Below are 13,175 nucleotides of genomic sequence, written 5' to 3' on the forward strand. Positions count from 1 at the left end.
TATTTGCCTGTATTTTCTTTTATTAGGTTTATACTTTTACCCCTAGATTTACTTTCTAAACAATTTCTCTTTCCTCCCACCTCTCTCTCACCACTCTCTCTTAGTGGTGGGAGAGAGACACTGACATTGAAATACTAGAGAATTAGTTCTATTTCTCATGAGAACCTTAATTAAAACATTTATCAATATCTATTTCCACCCCTCCACTGTCTCCAAAACACAAGTTGCTTGCTTTCACTTTTCTTTGATCCTTCCCTCCTGACACCTTTATAGCCACATCAGACTTCTACCAAGCATACCTCCAGCACTGACTGAGAACCAACTTTTTTTTTTGAAATTTATTTTACTTATTTTTTTAATACAGCAGGTTCTTATTAGTTATCTGTTTTATACATATTAGTGTATACATGTCAATCCCAATCGCCCAATTCATCACACCACCACCACACCCTACCCCTACTTTCCCCCCTTGGTGTCCATACGTTTGTTCTCTACATCTGTGTCTCTATTTCTGCCTTGCAAACCAGTTCATTTGTACCATTTTTCTAGATTCTACATCTATGTGTTAATATACGATGTTTGTTTTTCTCTTTCTGACTTACTTCACTCTGTGTGACAGTGTCTATGTCCATCGACATCTCTACAAATGAACCAATTTCGTTCCTTTTTATGGCTAATATTCCATTGTATATATGTACCACATCTTCTTTATCTATTCGTCTGAGAAGGGGCATTTAGGTTGTTTCCATGTCCTGGCTATTGTAAATAGTGTTGCAATGAACACTGGGATGCATGTGTCTTCTTGAATTATGGCTTCCTCTGGGTATATGTCCAGTAGTGGGATTGCTGGGTCATATGCTAGTCAGATTTTTAGTTTTTTAAGGAAGCTCCATACTATTCTCCATAGTGGCTGTATCAATTTACATTCCCACCAACAGTGCAAGAGTGTTCCCTTTTCTCCACACCCTCCCCATCATTTATTGTTTGTAGATTTTCTGATGATGCCCATTCTAATTGGTGTGAGGTGATACCTCACTGTAGTTTTGATTTACATTTCTCTAATAATTAGTGATGTTGAGCAGCTTTTCATGTGTCTCTTGGCCATCTGTATGTCTTCTTTGGAGAACTGTCTACTTAGGTTTTCTGCCCATTTTTGGATTGGGTTGATTTTTAATATTGAGCTGCATAAGCTTTTTGTATATTTTGGAGATTAATCCTTTGTCTGCTGATTCGTTTGCAAACATTTTCTCCCATTCTGAGGGCTGTCTTTTTGTCTTGTTTATAGTTTCCTTTGCTGTACAAAAGCTTTTAAGTTTCATTAGGTCCCATTTGTTTATTTTTGTTTTTATTTCCATTACTCTAGGAGTTGGGTCAAAAAACATCTTGCTGTGATGTATGTCAAAGAGTATTCTTCCTATGTTTTCCTCTAAGGATTTTATAATATCTGGTCTTACATTTAGGTCTTTAATTCACTTTGAGTTTATTTTTTTGTATGGTTTTAGGGAGTGTTCTAATTTCATTCTTTTACATGTAACTGTCCAGTTTTCCCAGCACCACGTATTGAAGAGACTGTCTTTTCTCCACTGTATATCCTTGTCTCCTTTGTCATAGATTAGATGACCATAGGTGCGTGGTTTATCTTTGGGTTTTCTACCCTGTTCCATTCATCTATATTTCTGTTTTAGTGCCAGTGCCATACTGTCTTGATTACTGTAGCTTTGTAGTATAGTCTGAAGTCAGGGAGTCTGATTCCTCCAGCTCCATTTTTTTGCCTCAAGATTGCTTTGGCTATTCAGGATTTTTTGTGTCTCCATACAAATTTTAATTTTTTGTTCTAGCTCTGTAAAAAATATCATTGGTAATTGGATAGGGATTGCATTGAATCTGTAGATTGCTTTGGGTAGCATATTCATTTTCACAATGTTGATTCTTCCAATCCAAGAACATGGTATATCTCTCCATCAGTTTGTGTCATCTTTGATTTCTTTCATCAGTGTCTTATAGTTTTTTGAGTACAGGTCTTTTACCTCCTTAGGTAGGTTTATTCCTATGTATTTTATTCTTTTTGTTGCAATAGTGAATGGGATTATTTCCTTAATTTCTCTGTCTGATCTTTCGTTGTTAATGTATAGGAATTCAAGTAATTTCTGTGCATTAAATTTGTACCCTGCAACTTTACCAAATTCATTGATTAGCTCTATTAGTTTTCTGGTGGCATCCTTAGGATTCTCTATGTATAGTATCATGTCATCTGCAAACAGTGACGGTTTTACTTCTTTTCCAATTTGTATCCCTTTTATTTCTTTTTCTTCTCTGATTGCCATGGCTAGGACTTCCAAAACTATGTTGAATAATAGTGGTGAGAGTGGACATCCTTGTCTTGTTCTTGATCTTAGTGGAAATGCTTTCAGTTTTTCACCATTGAGAATGTTTGCTGTAGGTTTATCATATATGGCCTGTATTATGTTGAGTTAGGTTCCCTCTATGCTCACTATCTGGAGAGTTTTTATCATAAATCGCTGTTGAATTTTGTCAAAAGCTTTTTCTGCATCTATTCAGATGATCATATTGTTTTCATTCTTCAATTTGTTAATATGGTGTATCACATTGATTGATTTGCATAGTGAAAGAATCCTTGCATCCGTGGGATAAATCCCACTTGATCATAGTGAATGATCCTTTTAATGTGTTGTTGGATTCTGTGTGCTACTATTTTGTTGAGGACTTTTGCATCCATATTCATCAGTGATATTGGTCTGTAATTTTCTTTTTTTGTGATATCTTTGTCTGGTTTTGGTATCAGGGTGATGGTGGCCTGATTGAATGAGTTTGGCAGTGTTCCTTCCTCTGCAATTTTTTGGAAGAGTTTGAGAGGGATAGGTGTTAGCTCTTCTCTAAATGTTTGATAGTATTTGCCTGTGAAGCCATCTGGTTTCTTGACTTCTGTTTGTTAGAACCAACTCTCTTTTAATTCAAGGGTATTTCTACTGATTTTAAAAATTAGTTTATTAGATTAATTTATACTCAACTGCTTTGAAACCGTTCATACGTCCTGGGTTTGGTTTAAGAAGGGAGCCTGTAGATTTCATTAGGTCATCATATTGTCAAAATTTCTTATTTCTCTTCTGATGTTTAAACATCTTTTATGATGTTTAAAATTTAATACCATCAAAATTCTAAAACTTTTCTGCATCATTTCATTCAGCTAAATGTGAGAATAATTCTACCACTTATCAACAATCAAGTCAGTGAGATTAGGTTAAAAAATTAGTAAAATAATGTTATGTAAATGCAAAGTACAGGTCAAGTTCTAATAAAATCATATAGACTTGCCAAATTTGTTGTCATGTTCTTGAAGTTTGGGAAAAGTATGCAGATAATGTTAAGTACAAAAGAAAAACAAAACGTGAAAGTGTCATTTTTTTAAACTTTAAAATGTTACATATAAATTTAAAGTAATGCATGTCACCAATTCTTTAATGCATGAATAGAAGAATTAATAGCATGGTTCAAAGAACATTTGAGGAACAGAGATTTATATAGTCCCTTGGGAAATTCATACTGGAATAATTTTGCTAAGTTAGAGTCCTATGGGCCAATAAAATATATGGAATTATCTTTTCTACAGAGCAGAACTCATTTGTATCTCTACCCGTTTAAAAAATAAATAAAAATTAGTAGGTTACTTCTTAGAATCTGGGCCCTAATCAAAGGGAAAAGCCCCTAGGATAGTTAAAAAAAAATTCCTATGAAGGCCTGTTAGACAATGCTCTAGTATCACAATGAAAAGACATGCAATCATATTTTGCCTTATTTCAAAATTTTGGATATTTTTTTCGACAATATAAAATTCTTTTGTAGTCTTATAAATCAACCATTTTCTACTCCTCTTTAGTTGTTCCCAATCTCTAACATTTTAAAGTATTTAATTCAAGCTTAGACAATAAGAATCTCTAAATAATAAAGGTTATTGATTTTATCCCTTACAAATTTTGACAGCTAGAGATAGGGTTTTTTCCAAACCTTTTTCTCTGATCTCATCAAGAGATATTTGTGCAGTAAAAATTATTTCTCTACTCTATTTCTAGTTCTCTGTCTTACTTCTCCTGCAACTCAAGTCTTCACTCTTGCACAATTTTTGCACTCTTAAGGTAAGTTTTTATTTTTCCACATTGAGCTAATTTATTTTTTCAAGGCACTAATCTTACTGATGATTCTTTTTCTTACTTTCTCTTAATATTGCCTCTTTAAAATAAAATGCATAAAAATTTAATTGTATATTCAATATCTGCTTATCATAAAATAAATATGCAGTGATTTTAACTTCCATCTTTATTTAATGAGTAATTATAGTCTCATGTAGCTTCAAAGAAATATGATGATGATGATGGTGATGACGATGGTGTTGATGTTGATGCTTAACCTCAATAGAGTACTCAGAGTTTATCAATGATTTCACTTTCCATGTCTTATTTAATTCCAGTCAATTCTCCCTACAAGGCTGACAGATGAAAGATGCAGATGGATCCTCTTTAAAAAGCCAATAACACTGAAGCTTATGAATAAGTGATTTTGCAACTTTACCAATAAACTCTAGATCCACTAATAAAATATAGCTTTCTCTGAATCCACATTTTATCCACTTTCTAGTATGTCACACTCTGTGAAAGTACTTTGTAAACTGCAAGCTGCTATACAAATGTGAAGGGTTATCAATACCACATTTATTATTTCTTCCCTTTTGTCTATCCCTATACTTCACTCAGCAGAAAGAAGTTAATAAGACATGTTTTTATGGGTGGAGTGTATATGAGGCTAAAAGTGAAGTGTTCCACTTAATTAGCTAATCAAGTAAATTGGACTTTCCAATTTATGAAGCTATAACTAAAAATGCAAGCCCTGATACTACTGATACCTAGCCCAAGTTGTTTATATAAGAAGTAAAATGGGTCTACCAGATGACTCAGCAGACCACTCCTTGGAGAGACCCTTATGTGAAAGAGGCTTTTCCCACTAAACAGCATGTCCTCTTTATAAGATTTGTGGTAGATTATATAATTTTTGAGTGATTTAATAGATTTCATAAAGGAGAAATTTAAATGGTGTTTGACTGTAAGGAAAACAAAACAAAGAATAAAAAGCAAAGCAATTCTAAATTGCAATTAGCATAGTAATCACTGACATCTTCAACAGCAGGAGCAATTTTGACTCTGTTAAAATGAGGATCTAGCTTTTTCTGCAAACATGGTGTTCTATAGCTCATCTTTAGCTTGGCATTTACTGCTGGGATTACCATAGGCAACCAGCTGCTCTCTAATATAGGGAAGGAGGCCAGGACTCAGTTGGAAACAATCGAAGACTGAAATCCTGCTGTTTAAGAATAAGTGAGCTAATAAGAACTTGCTGTATTAAAATAAAATAGGAAGAAGAAGTGAGAATCAGAGAATAAAGAAAACTTCAAAGAGTTGTTGTGAATCAATACATGGACAGTTTTGAATGAGTGACTGGGTTTTTATCCTCCTTCTCTGTGGACTGTACTTAAGCTGTATTTAATAACAGATCAGACATTGGCATTTATAAAGCTAGTTTGTACTGAGTTTGGAAGCATAAGAAAATTCTATTACTTATTTTTCAGAAGAAAAATTAAACTCCAGAGTTTTTAGATTTTAAATATAGAGTGAGTAAAATCAGATTATAACAAATTTTTACTCCCTAATTATGCTCTGGCTGTCCCACTTTTTGTTTTTACTCATCTTCTTATCTCAAACTCAGTCATTCTTAACTTTTTATTGTGACACTGACACCTTTGAGAGTATGAAGAAAACTATGGTCCATATCCTTGGGAACAAATGCATAAACACATAAAATTATATAATTAGTTTATGAGTCCCTAGAATCCTATCCTTTAAACCCAGCTGAAGAAATTTTACTGCACCAGTAATGTTCTTTTATCCTCTGCCTGTCAAATTCCAATTCAAGTTTCAAAACTCAATTCAATATGCCACTTCTGAGAAGTCTTCTGTATTTCTATTCCTCCATGCAAGTTGACATTTATTATCCCCTCCATTATGCTTATACCTTTATTACAATCATTTATTCATGTTTCTTCCTTCCTTCAACATTTATTTATTAAATAGTCATCATAAAACTGAAATGAATAAAACAATTTCTGCCCTCAAGGAACTCCCGCTTCACTGATGAGACTTATACAAATGTATGATCATGTAAGATAAGTGCTTATATACAGTGCAGAAAATGCAATCCATGAAAAGGATGCCCAATGTTTCTTGTAAATATCCTGCACCTTATTTATGAGAGTTTTCAATTTACTAAAAACTCTCCAACAACTCATCTTCATTTAATATTCCCAACTTTGTCAGCTGCAATATTATTAACAATTAAATTTTACAGTTGATAAAATAAATTCAGAGAAGTAAAAATATTACTCAGAATAACCCAACAGGTAATTAATGAAACTGGGATTCAAAGTAATGTCATATGACTCCAAAACCAGTACTTTCTCCCATACTATGCTATATTTTTAGGATGGTTGAAGTTAGTGTAAATCTTGTGTCCATTTCCCTACTACATTATAAGGTTCTTGGATTAATATAACATATCTTTTTCATTTTATATTTTCTCTCTCTCTCTTAATTTCTTTCTTTCCAGCAAAAAAAAAAAAAAAAAAAAAAAGCCACCATATATATGGTTGGTACTTAGTGATACGTGTTTGTACTGAGTTTCCAGGTTGTATTTGCCCCAATGTACTTGACTCAATCTCCAGTTGGGAAAGTAGAGGTGTGAACTAATTTTATGAACCTCCTACAATGTAGCAGGCACTGAGCTATGCACTTTACATGTATTACATCACTTCATTCCAATACTGAAACTTAAAAATAGGGCTTCTGATGTTCATTGTAGATGGGGAACTTAAAACTGCAAAAGCTAAGTAATATGTCTAAAGGCAAAACATTTATAAATGCTTATGCTAGACAATATATTTCTGCTTAATGTCGCCTGATGGGCCTTTTGTATACTTTCAGTGATTATTTAGATGGATTTCTGTTTTTGAGAATAATGTAAACATTAACTAAAGAATGATCCAGGGCTGGGATTAAATTTATCCAACAAGTTATTCAACATAAATATACTGACTGCTACTATGTTTCAGGCACTTTTCAAGATAATGTGGGTATAGAAATGAATAAAATGAGTATTCCTTTTCCTCAAGAGAATTTCCATTCTAATAAATAAATAATAATCAAATATATAAGTAAATATGTATGTCATGTGGTGACAATCAATGCAATGGAGATAAAGAAAGTAGAATATGGGGTTTAGGAAGTGTGCAGGGGAGAAGTTACAATTTTATACAGGTGAAGTTTGATTAGAAACCAGATGTGAAAAAAAAATAATCCATATGAACGTCCAGAGAGAGTGTTAGATTATTTTACAGTTTCTATGATTTCAGTTGAAACATTTTTCTAATAATTTTGGAATCCAAGATTGAGATCTTATTGATTATTGACACAGATGCAAGTGCATCTTTTTTTTTAAAGGAAGAAGCTTGATGTCAAAAAATAAATTCAAATTTTTTCAGTCCTTCTAAGTCATCCAAATCATTTTTAAAAATCACTTTAGGCTTATTATTATTTTTCTTCCTGAAATTTAAAAATAATCCTAAAATGCAATTTGAAAATTCCTCCAGGCACACATTGTGACCCGCTCACAACTGTCTAGACGTTCACTTGCTTCATTATCCATATATAGAGCACATTTATATACAACTCCTTTGGGCCATATAAGAAGAATGAAATGTGATTCGTGCTCCTGTGGAGATTACCATCCAGTAGGAATGATAACCCAGCACTTGAAAAACTACTGCAGGTCCTGCTATAAGAGCTACGGATAGTTAGGGAGTTTAGGATTGACATGTACACACTGCTATATTTAAAAGGATCTACTTATAGCACAGGGAACTCTGCTCAATACTATATAACAACCTAAATGGGAAATGAATTTTAAAAAGGAAAGATACATGTATATGTATAACTGAATCAGTTTGCTGTACATCTGAAACTAACACAACATTGTTAATCAACTGTACTCCAATATAAAATAAAAACTTTAAAAAAGAAATAAAGAAAGAGCTATACAACAAAGAAATCTGAGAGCAAAAAAAATACATATTTCTAATGGAGGAAGAAATAATTTAAAAAAGAGAAGGCATTTCTACTGGCACTGGGAAATCAACAGAATTGTATAAAGCAGTGTGGGTGAAGGCATTATAAGCAGACATCAGCAGATGTCAAGGCATGGAAGTGAAAAGAGACAGCTTAAAGAGAAAAGTGAGTAGTTTGATGTGGTTTGGGCATAGGTATTTAAGTGGTGGAAAGAGATGCATGATGAGATGTGGTCAAGTGTAAAGTGATATAATATTGGAGATCTTTGAGTACCTTAATTTTAGTAGCAGTCCATCAAAGCCAGACAACTGCCTGAATAGGTCGAACACATTTCCAGGATGCGAGACAGTTGGAGTGATTCTTGAGCTTGCTGGAATCTTGTGAGACATTACTAATGGGGTGGACGAGACACAGCGCCTGGCTGAGATGATTGCCAGCTGAAATTAACTGTTTCATTCCTGGAAGAGAGTGTGGCAGACCATAAGTTTATCCAAATAACATTGAAGTAGGTCGAAATAATTTTTTACAAAGTAATTACAACATTCTAACCATTCTACTGGTCTCCTCTGAGAAATGTGCATGTGCATACATACATAAAATATACGCAAACATACATATATGTAATTGCCAGAATTCATCATATTGGTTATATGTAGGCAGGGTATACTTCAAATTACTACATACATAGTGCAAAAAGAATTTATTCAACAAAGAGACAAAAATATAATTTTTTTTTCATTCTTAGAAAAAATTACCCAGAAAAAGATATCCAACAGTCCAGTTAGTTCTTAGCAGGTATGCTGTGGCACATTATTGTACAGCAAGCCCTTTACACGTGTTCTATAAAATTTAGATCAATGTGCAAAATTTATTTTTTCAACTTCATATAACTGACAATATCTGTCATACAGAATATCGATCTTAGCAGGCTTTATCACACAAGGTGTCTTACAACCAAAGAGTAAGGAACGCAAGTGGAGGCTGGCACTCTGGCAGCAAAGAAAGATCACTTTAGTGAAAGATGTGAACATTTTAAAGGGGAGCATGAGAGTAATAAGGAGTTTTATTCAAACAGAGGCACAATATTGAAGAGCAGATGAGTAAATTGTGTGGTTCCTGGAATAGTTTTTGTAGACACTGAGAGACATTGTTATTTTTTATAGTGATTGTATCATAGTAACTGTTGACTTGTTTGGTGCTGACTTGGGTCTTTAGCACCTTCAGGTGGGTGCTGCCACAAATTCTAGTATTAGAAAGTGTGCCATGACACCCAAAATGTTGATGACACCACTCTTTTAACATTTGGTATTGAGGCATAATTTACTCATCTCTTGAGAGCTTCAACAAGGAGAGGTGAAGAAAAAATGTTTGTCAATTAGTGCATCACTTGAAACACTGTCATAATTATTCCCTGGTTGATGCATTAACATATGGGTTCTGTACTGAACCATCTGAGTTCAAATTTCACAAGCATATCCAAATTCTCAGTGGCTTAACATAATAAAAGTGTATTTCTCACTCCTTTAATAGTCTAATGAGAGTAGGAAGTGAGCTGGGGAGTATCTTCTGCATAACTTTATTCAGGGATTTAGAATCATTCCATTTTACATCTTTGTCATCCCAATGGGCCTCTGAGGGCTCTGCTGGATGCTTTCCCTTAAACCAAGAAACAAGGGAAAGAAGAGAATGAGAGAATTCACAGAGAATCCCATGAGAATAGTTTTAGTAGTTTTAGGCCAAACCTAGAAGTTAATATATGACCTCTATATACACTCCATTGGCCAGATCTCAGTCATATGTGTCTACCTAACTGCAGAGGAGTTTGAGAAATGCAGCTTAGTTATGTGGCAAGGGGAGAAAAGGTAAAAGAACTTGCTTGCACTAATTTATGGTCTCTGCTTCAAGTGGAGTATGGCCACTTCCATAGAACTCTGAGATCTAGAATATTGGGACTAAAACATACTCTACTCTGAACTGGTCAGAGTTTTGTTAAGTTGTGGCTAGCCTTCAGATGGATACTGACAACGCAGAAACGACCCTGAAGAAATCTACCAGGGTGATGAGAGGCAAACAAAAGGACAACGTACATGATGAAGAGCTGAATAGACTGAGGATTCTTAGCACTGGGAGAAAAAAAAACTAGAAAGGCTAGCATGTAGAAGATGTATTGGATTTAATACATGGGGCTTTTAATTCTGAAGTTATAAACAGTGGGTAAAAATTCCAGAAAGATAGATTTGATGAAAGCTGCATAAAATATAAAAGATTTATAAAGGTCGAACTATTGATTTGGAGCTTATAAAGCTCTACCTCATTGCAGGTTGGAATTTGGCATCAGGTTTGTGTGGTAAAGGTGGCACTAGATGGAACATTGGACCAACAAATCTCTTAAGTCTTTTCTAAGCCTGAAATTCTAGATTCTGGGGTTGATTTTTAAGCTGTGGTTCCTTGCTGTAAATCTTGACCAAGACGACTGCTGCAAACATCTTCCCCTCCCTTTAAATCTGAAAATTATTTAAACACATTATCCCCTACCTCGTACCATTTATTTAACATTACAATAAAGATGTCCCATTTTATTTGAAATGTTTTAAAGTTATTTAAAAATGTCAGCCAAATCATTGTCCTTTCTTTAATTTTATATTTGGAATAACAGAAGGAAGTACTTGGCTTCCTATAATAAAGAATGGCCCTATGTGATTTCAAGAGGCAATTCATTTGTGGGCTGGCTGTCAACATTCTGCAGCTGGATATTTAGTGCTTCCTGTATTATGGGAGAGACTAGGGAACCCAAAATGACCTGGCAGCATTCAGGGTGATCAGTTGTCTCAGTGCAGTTGTCTTCAATCCAGGAGCTCTCTCCAAAAAATCTTTCTAGCTGCTTAACTTTTCAAGGTTTGATTCCATATCCCTATATCTTATACTTTGGAAAGTTTCTGATAAACCTGTTTGGTTTTTTTTTTTTTCTTCCAAGGTATTGCATTATCTTTGTGAAATTGAATATTGATCCCTTTCACTCAGACAGTTTTGAAGTCAAGGACAATTCTGAGCCTTGGGTCCTGGTTTAAAGACACAATATATAATTTTACATGTCTTCCTGGACACTCGCCAATGGATTTAGATTTTGTAATCAGTGCACCTAGTTTGAAGATTAGTTTGTCATATGTCATTTTAAATATAAATTCTCATGTATCAAATAGCTTCTGAGAAGGCGAATCAGAATGAGTTGGATTTTTTAACATTTATTTAGGCATTAAAAATTTTTAGACAATGACCAGCCTTCCAATTAATATCAAATATGTTTAGTCCCCTTTGAGGACCTTAAATCTTCAAAATCAGCACAAAATCAGGTTGTACTGGTGGAAGCTTAAGATTAAAGGGACTAATGTTACTTTTTGCATTCACAGCATTATGCTGTGTAATAAACTGGTAAGACACGGGCACGGGGGGGAGGGGAGTGTTAAATTTTACATCGTAATTGTGGTTGAGTTGTGATATTTTTCTGAATGTTATACAACTATGAAATTATTGATAAGATCTTAGAGGAAAGGTGCCTCTTGTACATATTGCAGAAAGTCTATGGCATAGTCGACAAAAGTCAATATAAATAACTCAGACGGCAGCCATTTCACAGCTTCCAAGGTAGCTCATTACTGTGTCAGATAACTGAATTCTTAGAAGGCTATTCACATTTTAAACCAAATTCTACTGTAGTTAGTTCTGTCCCCTAAGGCCACACAAGACAATTTATAATATTCTATCCAAATAATAGATTTTCAGGAACTGAAAGACTGTAATTAATGTAGATTAGTGCAATTTATTTAAGATAGTTACTACATTATGAATTAATTATGATAACCTATTAAAAGTTAAAAAAAACTGGACAGAAACATAGCTTGAAAACATCTTTGTAGCCTATAGCATGGTGTGGTTGCACCTTCTGTAAGCTCTAAAGGCAGTTCATAAATTAAATTCATGGATGATGCAACTGCTATATTTCCATTGAGGAGATAAATAACAAAATCTGGGTACAACTGCCTATGTTAAACAAGGGTAATTTTTCTTTAACTTTCAGTATACTTTCTTTACTACACTAAACATTTACTGTTTCTTAAATCTTTCTCTCTCCCACTCTCTCTCCCTGCCTCCCCCTCTTTTTTCTTCATTCTTTTCTGAGTTATAGCTCTGCCCTTTTCCTTTTATGTTTGACCCAAATACAATCAGAATCAGAAATTTTGCCTCTCCTTTTAGTTTACATTCTGAATTGATAAATGGATGAATGAATCAGTAAATAAATGTCCCATGAAGTTCCAGAACATTAGCTTCATAACAAGAGTTCCTTCACTTTTCTTCTCTTCATTTTTGTCTCAGGATACTTTGCCTTTTTACCTCAAATATGGTAGCTTGACAACTCATGTACGTATCTTTCCTTTAAAGATCGCTGACCTATTCTGAGTCTCCAGTAATAAGAGTCCCCAGTTGCCAGAGAACCTGTAATGGAAAACCACTTGCTGGGAAGCCTTTGGAGCTGAATGTTCTCAGAATTTTGATGAAGACTTATATTCCTTGGACACCAGGCACACCCTGACTTCAGTCCCAGAATCAGCTTCTGTAGGTGGTTTAAGTCACTGAGTGATCATCTGCTCCCTGTAGGTACACATCCTTCGAGTTGTTAAATGTTGTGTTTGATCTTTGTGGTGCAAATCATGGATTTATAATGTATAAAAACCATTTGAATTATGTGGTGACTCAGCCTCAAGTAGTCTGAATAATTTTTATTCTTATTAAATTTTAAAAATTAACACAAAACAGACCATCAACTGCCTGCCATAATATAGTATGGTCATTATGTTTTTTGTGTGAAAAGGAAGAGAATAAGTATGTGAGATTTCTCACATAAAATGAAATCTCTTATTATAAACTTTTAGACATTTTTTACATGTTTTCTTTCTGAATAAAACTTCAGACAAAAGAGTTGATATTGATACCAAT

This window comes from Hyperoodon ampullatus (assembly GCF_949752795.1).
Source record: "Hyperoodon ampullatus genome assembly, chromosome: 5".
NCBI classification, from domain to species: domain Eukaryota; kingdom Metazoa; phylum Chordata; class Mammalia; order Artiodactyla; family Ziphiidae; genus Hyperoodon; species Hyperoodon ampullatus.